Genomic DNA, 12871 nt, shown 5'->3' on the forward strand with positions numbered 1-12871 from the left:
GGTTGCAGCAGATTTTGGTCACTTCACATGTCCCTGGGACGCTGTGACCGTCATAAGTATGAATCAGTTGTCAAGCATCTGAATGCAAATCACAAGACCCTGGAGATGCTGCAACGTTCCAGCTGATCGGTGCTTCTTCTGGGCTCAGCAGAAGTGCCAGGATCAGCGCCGAGATCCAGCTGGAGCCTGGTGCTGATCCTGGGGCTTCCGCTGAGCCCTGACAGCCCTGCAGCTCCAGCCGTCTCTCGCTCAAGCTTGTGCGGTGCTGCCACCAGTTCAGCTCATTCCCCTCCCCCGCTACCACTTTTCTAGGATGGCTGCGTACCACTTGCCAGGTGCCAATGTACCACAGGTGGTACCCATACCACGGGTTGAAAAGCCCAGTCATATAGTACACCTTGTTGTAATTGTGATGCTTCTGACATGTATCATCAACATCATCATGCCTTTTTAAACATGTAACTCAAGGCAGGGAACATGTCCAATATAAATGTATTAATTAATTATTATTTAATGTAAATGTATTTTGAGGAAGTTAGGGGTTTTCGCTTGAATATATTTCAAGGTGCTCTTTTCAAAGAAAAAAAAATTAAAAAAGAAGAAAGGATGAAAATGAAATAGCAAAGCAAGCTAAAATAAAGAAAATCAAACGAATTACACCTCCCTTTCGGATGCTTTCCACCTCCTTTCCCTGTAGGGAAATACTTTTCATTCTTAAATTTAGTTGAAAGCAAGTCCCCTTCGTTCAAAATATCTTCCTGTTCTGTAGGGTTGCAACCTCAATCTTATAAAGCAAGCAAAAAAACCAAAATCTTTCTATTTCTCTCTGAATAATTTGTTGTTGTTTTTTTAATCCCGTTTATATCCCGCCCTTCTCCGAAGACTCAGGACGGCTTACAATCTAAGCACAATCAATGTGCTTAGCAAATTTAAGGTCCCTTTCACATTTAATACATATTTCAAATATTTAAAAAAAGTTATGATTTTTTTTTTTTAAAAAAAGAGGGCTCGTCCGGGATTTGAACCCGGGACCTCTCGCACCCAAAGCGAGAATCATACCCCTAGACCAACGAGCCAGATGCGTAAGTCCGTTTCCCAAGCCTTCTTTGAATGCGGAAAACGGATGGCATTCCAGCAAGTCTATTCCCTTTTGAAAGAACTGAGCTAGTTTTGTTTTCTTCGAGAAGGAAAAATAAATAACGCTGCATTTAATTTTTTTGTCCCTCTCGGTTAATTTGCGATGCTTTTCTTGGCTGCAGTTGTGAAAAGCTGAGAAAGCGAAAACTTGGCTCGAGCTGACATTCCAAACCAAGCGCCTGCAAACGTATTTGTCACCAAAGGACAAGATTCTACACAGTATTAATTTTTTTTTTTAAAAAAAGGAAGAAACTAATCCAATCAGAATAACAAGAGTTGGAAGGGACCTTGGAGGTCTTCTAGTCCAGCCCCTCTGCACAGGCAGGAGTCGTCCCTAGGTCATTTCAGACCAGTGGTTGTCCAGTCTCTTCTTCAAAACCTCGAGTGGTGAAGCACCCACAAGATGGGCCTCCAAGTTTCTGCAAAAATGCATCAGGCGGACCGACAGATTTCTTGGCGGGGGAAAAAAATAATAATCGTATATTTTTAGGCAAATCGACGCGACGTCATCCGAGGAAACAGCTGGAACAATAACCCGGGCTGTCTTGGCAAAGAGAAGGAAGGAGGAAGTGGATCGGGAAGAGAAGGAAGGAGGAAGTGGATCGGGAAGCGCAGATCCGAGCATCTGGAGGCGAAGATGGGCAATTGCTTTTCTTCTCGGCTGGCTGTTTTCCGACGTGAGCGGAGGCAGAGATGCGTGCTAACTGAAGGCGTGCTTCCAGCCCTAGATGCTACCCGTGCAAGAATGCAAAAGAAGAGCTGTGATCCGCCTGCGCCGGGAAAGGGTGGGGTGGGAGGGGGGGTGAGGAGAAGGGAAGGATGGGTCGGGGAACTCCTCTTTTCCGAGCGAGACCTCCTCCGCGAGACGGGCGATTGCTGTGGGGTGGGGGCGGGGCGGGAGAGGGGTCTTTTCGGGCACCTTAAGCGAAGATTCGGCTCTCTGGAGCAGGTCAAAAATCCAGGCTGTCCAATGTTGCCAACTCTTAAGACAATGTGGACTTCAACTCACCAGAATTCATAAATTCAGGGGTGCTGTGGAAGGAAGTGGCCCTCTGGCAAGGTCGCCATTGGATGAAGGCGCCCAGCAGCATTCCAGAAGACCGCTTTTTTTTTAATTGAAAAGTTTTTCAATACATTTTATCTTTAACAATCCCTCCCCCCCCACCCCCCACCCAACCCTTCCTAACCCTCCCTAACCCTCCCCCCTCCCCTTCCCCCCTCCCCCCTCCCCGACTTCCCAGAGCTAAAAAGTTTCATTTAGCATTTGTCTAAGTTTGATGTGACATTAGTATTGCTTGTAGTCATCTCACATGAGCTAGAGTGCGATAGACTTAATAGTTTATTGTTGTTAACATATGGTTGTTTATGATTGTTTTTACCTTTATACCTTGTATTTAGCTCAGAAGACCGCTTGATGGGTCAAGAAAACACACTGCCAGAACCTCAGCGGTGCTGGGGGGGGGGGCTGGAAGGGGGGGGCTGTGGATAGTCACCCAGGCCTTAGTCACCTCCAGGTTGGACTACTGCCCCCCCCCCCGAAGACTATCTGGAAACCGCAGCTGGTCCAGGATACAAATCATTACAGATGTTCCTCAGATGCCTCTATAGGTAGTTCTCAACTATTCTGTTCTCTTCTTCTCAACTATTCTGTTCTGTTCGGCTCTACTCTACTCTACTCTACTCTACTCTACTCTACTCTACTCTACTCTATTCTATCCTGTCCTAACCCGTCCTGTTCCGTTCCGTTCCTTTCCATCCTACCCCACCCCACCCCGCCCCAACCCATTTAAAATTTAAAATACTAGATTAAAATATGTACAAGTGAAACAGTTCTTACCCAGAAACGAGTAATTGGATTGGATTTAGGTCTAGTTCTAGCACATGGAGCACTAGGGGGTTTGTGTATTTGTTGATTCATGTCAGAAGCATCACAATGGAATTTGTCTCCAGTGCATAGGTTCTCAGTGTACATGCAAAACAACAAAGAAATAATACATATATTGTGTGTGTATACATATATATATACATATATATACATATACATACATACATATATATATACAGTATATATATATATACATATATAGGTAAAGGTAAAGGTTCCCCCGCACATGCGTGCTAGTCGTTTCCGACTCTAGGGGCCGGTGCTCATCTCCGTTTCAAAGCCGAAGAGCCAGCGCTTGTCCGAGGACATCTCCGTGGTCATGTGGCCGGCATGACTAGACACCAAAGGCGCACGGAACGCTGTTACCTTCCCACCGGAGCGGTCCCTATTTTTCTACTTGCATTTTTATGTGCTTTCGAACTGCTAGGTTGGCAGAAGCTGGGACGAGTAACAGGCGCTCACTCTGTTACGCGGCACTCGGGATTCGACCCGCCAAACTGCCGACCTTCTGATCGACAAGCTCAGCGCCCTAACGCACTGAGCCACCGCGTCCCTTCATATATACATATACATATATACATATACATACATACATACATATATATATATATATACACACAATATATGTGTGTGTATGTGTATGTATATGTATGTATGTATATATATGTATATATACAGTATATATGTATATATATATATATGTATATATATATATATGTATATATATATATACAGTATATATGTATATATATATGTATATACATATACATATACTATATATATATATATATATACATATACATATACTATATATATATATATATATATATATATATATATATATATATACACATATATGTTATGTATGTATATATGTATGTGTATACACACACACACACAATGTATTATTTCTTTGTTGTTTTGCATGTACACTGAGAACTTATGCACTGGAGACAAATTCCTTGTGTGTCTAATCACAATTGGCCAATAAAGTGTTCTGTTCTGTCCCACCCCATCCCACCCCACCCCATCCCATTTAAAATTTAAAATACTAGATTAAAATATGTACAAGTGAAACAGTTCTTACCCAGAAATGAGTAACACTAATTGCCTTCCATAGGTCACTGCTTTCCATAGGTCAACTCTGCTTTCAAATTTTTTGAAGTCTTCCATTGACCTAAGGAAACTTTTCCTGGATTGTAATCTCTGATGAAAATAGAATAGAATAGGAGAGGAGAGGTTAGGATAGGGTAGGGAAGGGTAGAGTAGCGTAGAGTAGAGTAGAATAAGAATAGAATAGAATAGAATAGAATAGAATAGAATAGAATAGAATAGAATAGAATAGAATAGAATAGAATAGAATAGAATAGAACAGAATAGAACAGAATTGAACAGAATTGAACAGGAATAAGGATAGGATAGGATAGGATAGGATAGGATAGGATAGGATAGGATAGGATAGGATAGGAATAAGACTAGTCTAGACTAGGAATAGGAATAAGAATAAAATAGAGTAGATAGGATAGGATAGGATAAAATAGGATAGGATAGGATAGCATAGCATAGCATAGCATAGGAATAAGAATAGACTAGACTAGACTAGGAATAGGAATAGAATAGAATAGAATAGAATAGAATAGAATAGAATAGAATAGAATAGAATAGAATAGAATAGAATAGAATAGAATAGAATAGAATAGGAATAAGAATAGGATAGGATAGGATAGGATAGGATAGGATAGGAATAAGACTAGACTAGACTAGACTAAGAATAGGAATAGGAATAAGAATAAGAATAGGAATAAAATAGAGTACAGGATAGGATAGGATAGGATAGGATAGGATAGGATAGGATAGGATAGGATAGGATAGGATAGGATAGGATAGGAAAGGAATAAGAATAGACTACACTAGACTAGGAATAGGAATAGGAATAGGAATAGGAATTAGAATAGAATAGAATAGAATAGAATAGAATAGAATAGAATAGAATAGAATAGAATAGAATAGAATAGAATAGAATAGAATAGAATAGAATAGAATAGAATAGAATAGAATAGAATAGAAGGATAGGATAGCTTTGCCCTATTCTATTCTATTCTATTCTATTCTATTCTATTCTATTCTATTCTATTCTATTCTTATTCCTATCCTGTCCGATCCTAGTCTAGTCTAGTCTAGTCTAGTCTAGTCCAATCTTATTTCTATTCTATTCTATTCTATTCTGTCCTGTCCTGTCCTGTCCTGTCTATCCTATCCTATCCTATCCTATCCTATCCTATCCTATCCTATCCTATTCTGCTCTACTCTTATTCTATTCTATTCTGTTCTGTTCTATTCTATTTTCATCAGAGATTACAATACATGAAAAGTTTCCTTAGGTCAAGACTTCGAAAAATTTGAAAGCAGAGTTGACCTATGGAAAGCAATGAAGAACTAACCCTGGATGGAAGCAATGGAGGGGCTGGCACCTGGGTCTGGTAAAAGCTGGGAAGTATGGAAATCATTAAATGGACTGCGCATGGGTACAATAAGATCCAGAGAGACTCTGAACAAACAGGGCTATCCAGTGGCTTCTGCCCTTTGCGATTGCGGTGACGTGCAGACAACACCACACATATAGATCTGCCCTTTGTGTCCTGATCAGTGTATACTGAGGACCTCATGGCAGCGCGACAGAAGGCAATTAGTATTACTCATTTCTGGGTAAGAACTGTTTCACTTGTACATATTTTAATCTAGTATTTTAAATTTTAAATGGGATGGGGTGGGGTGGGGTGGGATGGAATAGAGTAGAGTAGAGTAGAGTAGAGTAGAGTAGAGTAGAGTAGAGTAGAGTAGAGTAGAGTAGAATACTTTATTGGCCAATTGTGATTAGACACACAAGGAATTTGTCTCCAGTGCATAAGTTCTCAGTGTACATGCAAAACAACAAAGAAATAACAATAATATATTGTATGTGTATATACATATATATACATATATTATTTGAATTGTGATGCCTCTGACATGAATCAACAAATACACAAACCCCCTAGTGCTCCATGTGCTAGAACTAGACCTAAATCCAATCCAAGTGAACCGCGTCGATTTTGGTTGACCTATGGCCCTGATTCTAGAAAAAGTCCCTTTTCTATGTCCAACATTAGCTGCATCGCAATTTGTTTGCTGCTACTGAGATTTTTGCCTACCCCAGAGGACTACTGTATGCTTAGCAGGAACTCAGCTGTGTAGTTCATAATCACACCAGCTCCTTTGCCAACTTGCCCAATTCCTCACGGAGACAAGATCAGACAAGATGGTTTTAATTACACCGCCAGAGAGCGCTGGGGAGGATAATTGGCATTCCAATTAACAGCATCCTCTTTGGTCACCTTCCCAACCACAGGGAACGTTCACTCCTCCTTTGAACAGGTGCTTCATTGCCTACCTGGAGACCTCATTAAATCTTGCAAAGTTTAGCACAAAACTTTTCCGTGCTGGGGATATTTTGAGGAGGAGCAAGGAGAGATGTGGGTTCTGTGCACACAAGCTCTGTTGCTGAACCACAATGACAGGTTGCAGGTCACCAGGGACAGCCCATCCAGGCAAGCGTTAATGACATGTTGACGAAGCCAGCACAAATCTTAATCATGTTGCAAAGAGAGAGGAATTTCTAAAGCTGCTAGAACTTTGGAGAGGATGGCAACTTTTTTGCCTGGTTCTTGTGCCTCTGAAGGCCAATGGGGTGTAGTGTGGAGACCCAATTCTGGACACTTTTAACCACAGCAACTCACTGGAGGGCTGAGCCAGTCACTTTCAGGCTAGCCTACCTTACAGGGCTGTTGTGGCAAGGGAGAAAAATGTTGTGCTGCACTTAACTATAAACATATTCCCAATTTAAAAAGCATTGTAGAATAATCCTCTTTTTGGATTAATCCTTAATAACAAGCTGATGTCAACAGCACAGTGTCAACTTAGCTAGCAACCCAATTTATAACTTACACAAGGGCAATACCAATCTCCTTACTTTATAGAGTACATAAAAAAACTTCAGCTGGGAATCATATCTTTCATAAAACTTGCATTTGACTTTCAATAAACATGCCTGCTTATTTTTATTTTTATTTTTTTCCCTGCATTCCCCCTGCATTTTCTGCTAGTTTTTACATCTGAGTCATGGAAAAGAAACACAGGTAGTCCTTGACCTACGACCTCAATTGAGCCCAAAATTTATGTTGCTAAGCGAGACATATGTTAAGTGAATTTTGCCCCATTTTATGACCTTTCTTGCCACCGTTGTTAAGTGAATCACTGCAATTCTTAACTGAATCTGGCTTCCCCATTGACTTTGCTTGTCAGAAGGTCACAAAAGGGGATCACATGACTCCGGGACAATGCAACCGTCATAAATATGAATCAGTTGCCAAGCATTTGAATTTTGATCATATGACCATGAGGATGCTGCAATGGTCATAAATGTGAGAAGTGGCCATAAGTCACTTTTTTCAGAGCTGTTGTAACTTCAGACGGTCATTAAATGAACTGATGTAAGTCGAGAACTACCTGTAGATTGAATTATCAGACCCAGCAAGGACATTCTAGTATTAAGAGCCAAGGTGGTGCAGTGGTTAGAATGCAGTACTGCAGGCTAATACTGCTGACTGCCAACTGCCAGCAGTTCGATTCTGACCAGTTCAAGGTTGACTCAGCCTTCCATCCTTCCAGGGTCGCTAAAATGAGGACCCAGATTGTTGGAGGCCATATGCTGACTCCGTAAACCAGGGGTGTCAAACTGCCAGCCCGCGGGCCAGATACGTCACGTGGAAGCCGCGCCCACCCCATTGCCGGCAATGGCAAAACCGTCCCGATACGTTGCCCGACATCACGTGACATTGCGAGTTCAACATGTCTGCCGTAAACCATTTAGAGAAGTGGTATATAAGTCTAAGTGCTACTGCTATTGCTATTAACAGAACAAACAAATTTTATAGATGGAGAAAAAGATGAGGGAAAAATAACAAAAAAGACAATCAGTGATTTTCTCTGGCAGAGAATGGACTGAACCTGACTCATCTTCTGTTTTAAACACACACAGAGAGAGAGAGAAACACAAACACACAGAGCAGATCAATCTTTTCAAAGCATGGAAAGGACTGTCACTGTTTGCTAACAGCTGCAGCTCTTAACACTTTTCAAGCGATTGCTGGTTGTGTCTCAAACCCTGGTAAACCTGGCTGTCTTTTATTTAAAATATGGGCAGTAAACCTCTTCATTATAAAAAGGTTGCCCGAATTGCCTGCAAACTGTGATGGAAACAATTAATTTTTTTAAAAAAAAATCAGTTTAGACACAGACAAATAGTTTGTGGTCAAATAAAACCAATGCAAGCTATAGATTTGGGTGGTGGTGGTTTTTTTTTTAAAGAAGTCTTTGTGCACACAATAAATGGCATTGTGCATCACACTAGATCATATTTTGCTTAAGGATGGTTTGTGGTATAAAGTCACATGGCAGGCCCCAGGCTTTTAATAGCTCATTCCTTTAGGGTCAGGATTTGGACTGGATACAAGGGATAAATTCCCACTTTGCCACTGAGTCCATCTGTGCTTTGGGGTGATTGCCATCGATGAGCCTACCTCACAGGGCTGTAGTTGTAAGTTTAAAATGAGGGGAGATTGTCATGTGTGCCACCCTAAATTCCCAAGAGAGACCAGGCATAAGTGGAATAAGTTAGGGAAGTTCCCATTATTTTCATGAAAGGAAAACATATACCTCAGTTAAAGAAACACTGAATATTCTAAATATTATTGGAGACAAAATGCATTTGTAAACAAACATAGCATTGTAACGTGCCTCTGTATGGGTGTGTGGGTGTGTGTGTGTATATATATATATATATATATATATATGTATGTATGTATGTATGTATGTATGTATATATATATATATATATATATATATATATATATATATATATATATATATATATATATATATATATATATATATATATATATATATATATATATATATATATATATATATATATATATATATATATATATATAAGCTGTCACCGGTGTGACTACTGCCTGTTCGATGGCCTTCAAGATAGGCTGAAACAGGAAATAAAGATTTGCCCCATGTTTGGGGCCTAGCAAGGTAATCTAAATAGTTAACAAGTATTTAACACACACACACACACACACACATATATGTATGTATGTATGTATGTATGTATGTATGCACACAAGTCTGACTATTCCCTTTTCAATCAGTTATTTAGCTATGTCTCTGACAATCAAGAAAAACTGGAGAATAAAGGTAGAATTTTAAAATAAAAATACATAAGCGGATTAAAAAAGAAGGAATGTTTTATTTTCTCTGACCCATTCATGTTACACCACCATTCACTGGAATGAGCCAGTAGATCAGGGACAAACAAAATAAAGCAATTATTTATGACATCCATTATTAGCTTGGGAAACTTCCTACCACAAGCTATGATTGTCATTAACTGAGATGGCTTTCAATAAATTCATGGTGGGGCGGGGGAAATCTGGAACACAATATCAGAATGGTCTTCAAGAAATATTTTAGTCAGAAATGTTCCCTAATTTCAGACTTTACATTCCTGATGTAAATTAGATTAATGATTCGTTTGATTTTGGCACACCATGAGGGGGTGAATCCAATCATTATGATTTATATACATCATGGTTTATTACAGGTAATCCTTTCACTTACGATCACAACTGAGTCCAAAATTTCTGTTATTAAGTGAAACATTTATTAAGTGAGTTTTGCGCCATTTTATTACTTTCCTTGCCACAGTCGTTAAGTGAATCACTGCAGTTGATAAGTTAGTAACCCGGTTGTTAAGTGAATCTGGCTTCCCCATTGACTTTGTTTGTCAGAAGGTCACAAGTGATCACATGACTCCAGGACAATGCAACCGTCATAAATATGAGTCAGTTGCCAAACATCCAAACGTCCACAAGGATTCTACAACAGTCATAAGTGTGAAAAATGGTCATAAGTCACTTTTTTCAGTCCTGTTGTAACTTCAAATGGTCACTAAATCAACTGTTGTAAGTCAAGGACTACCTGTATTTAATATATCAGGAATCCAACACATCCATGGTGCAAATTTAGCCAAGGGTGCTTTTTTACCATGAAATATGATTAAGCATCCCTTGTAGCCATTGTGGCTTTGGGCAAGGAATTGTGGGATTTGTTATCCACACAATTTCTAGGGCACCAGTTTTCAGAGCAAACTCACTGCAGCTCTTAAGATTTACTTTTAATTGCACATGCAAAGGATTGCTGCAACAGGATAGGATCTGTCTCCATTCATCTTTAAAATGTTTTGCTACATGTTTTATTTGTTGAAAATATTTCTATCCCTCATGCATCTGGGAGGAAAAAATGAAATAGCTCTTGTGGAATGTACTCTGAGTAAAATATTTGCATTATTAGTTACCATGTAATTTAAAGCTGGCTGTATCAGATACTTCTTTGATACGATGTTGTTTATGTGTGCCTGGCATTACAAAAAAACAACAACCCTGCTGCCATGGTTCCTTTCCTCCCCCAGGAACCGTGGGAATTTTTGGTAACTTAGCAATGGTGTTCAGAATACCTTGATAGAGAGCAATCATTTTCAGAGAAATTCAGTTCCCAGGAATCTCTGGAGAACTCATTAGTCTGGCATGAAGCTGCTTTGTAATTAAAACCATCCCTGCTTTTATGATCTGAATACAAACTAGTGTTCTTCTCAGCCCGAATAAAATAAAATCAAATAAAATCAGTCAAGGTTTTGTTCTTTTTTGTAACGACAGCCCTGTCTTAATTCTGCTGTCTGTGGTTTGAAAATTTACTTGCATTAATTATTATTTTTTTACAACTGTCCCGTTTAATCACATTCTTTTTGTATTGCTTGCTAGAACTCTGCATCGTGGCCAGCGGTTGCAGTTTAGGGAAGAGGAGGCACTTTTTGGCTATTGTCGCTGTTTTCAGAGTATTAAAATGAACAGCATCCTGATCATTGGACCAATGATACGCGAGTGAGAAAATATTTACCTCTTACTTAACAGAGGTAAACTATGTGTTTAAGCCCCACTTTCGGTGCTGAAAGGATGAGCTTTCAAATGCACTAAACCATTAAACTAACGACTGTAAATATATCAGAGATAAACATGGAGAAAGAAGGCCTTAGATGTGTTCATAGAGATGAAAGGCGATGATGTGATTTGCCCCGAGCCATGGTGATTTGTAAAGCGTAACAGTCACCTTTGTGAACCCACCCAACTGTGGTTTATTTAAGCCATGGTTTAACAAGAGGAAGGAATATAGCCATAGAGAAGAGCTTAGGACAGTTTAGGAGAGAGAAAAAGACCCATTGAATTTGCTTGGATCCTTTCCTCGTTCAGTAATGGGGCTGACAACTGTTTAGCTCAGCTAACACGGATGCAAGCAGAAAATGAGCTGTGTGTGTTTGAATGTCCACACCTGCGTCACAGAGCCTGGGGACCCAAGGTAGGCAAGCCTAGACAAGTCTTGCAAAAGATTCAAGCATTGTGCACTCCTTGGGCTGCAGCCTTGGTGCCAAACCAACTCCCTAGCCAACCTTACTTCTGAGACCATCCTCCTCAGCCAGCCCTGAGCATCTGCAATTGAACTAATGGCAGGGCTAAGCTGCAATTGAATTGCTCAGTTGCTGGTCAAGTGAAAGTTGGAGCAATCCCTATGGGAAGAGAGCGAGAGAGTTTATACAGCTGAGGCTTTACTCTCCTAAACCTTTGTTTCTCAACATTGGCAACTTGAAGATATCTAGACTTCAACTCCCAGAATTCTTCAGGCAGCATGCTGGGTGTTGAAATCTACACATCTTCAAGTTGCCAAGGTTGAGAAACGCTATCCTAAACTATTGAACCAACATACATTAAAAAATGTCCCAAAGATGCTTTTTCACGAGGCAACTGGACTTTCTTGTTTTTCTTTGGAGATGTTTCGCTTCTCTTCCAAGAAGCTTCTTCAGCTCTGACTGGATGGTGGGGGAACGGAAAGATTTATACTCCTTGCAGACAGCTGGTCATTCGCATTCTTTAAGAGAGTCATTGAGGCCACTTGGAAGTTTATCTGTGTCCTCAAGGTTATCTGAGTAGTGCAAATGGATGTGGTGCCTTCTTGGAACTGTTGAAAGGACTATGTTGTAGACTGGAGATAGATGATGTCATATCCCTCTCCCTCTGTTGAGAGAGGAAAAGAATGGTCAAAGAGGCCATCTCTGTCAAAATTGAACAGCCCTCTTTCAACAGAGGGGAAGGGATAGGACACCATCTATCGCCTGTCTACAACACAGCCTTTCAACGTTTCCAAGAAGGCTCCACACTCATTTGTGCTACTCAGGTGACCCTGACAAAACAGATAAACTTCCAGGTGGCCTCAACAACTCTCTAAAAGAATGCAAATGACCAGCTGTCTGCAAGGAACATAAATCCTTCCCTTCCCCACCATCCAGTCAGAGCTGAAGAAGCTTCTTGGAGGAGAAGTGAAATGTCTTCAAAGAAACACAAAAAAGTCCAGTTGCCTCATGAAAAAGCATCTTTGGGACAACAATGACCTGGATGATTGAGAATCTCCGTAGACATTTACTTAAAAATATATTTGGTTTTATTTGTAACTAGAGCCTTGGTGGAGCAGTGGGCTAATGCCTCCTTAAGAAACACCAGCTGCCTGCAATTAGTGTAGGTTCGCATCCCACCAGGCTCAAGGTTGACTCAGCCTTCCATCCTTCCAAGGTAGGTAAAATGAGGACCCAGATTGTTGGGGGCAATTAAGCTGACTTTGTAATAATGCCGCTTG

This window comes from Vipera berus, assembly GCF_964194415.1.
Source record: "Vipera berus genome assembly, chromosome: W".
NCBI classification, from domain to species: domain Eukaryota; kingdom Metazoa; phylum Chordata; class Lepidosauria; order Squamata; family Viperidae; genus Vipera; species Vipera berus.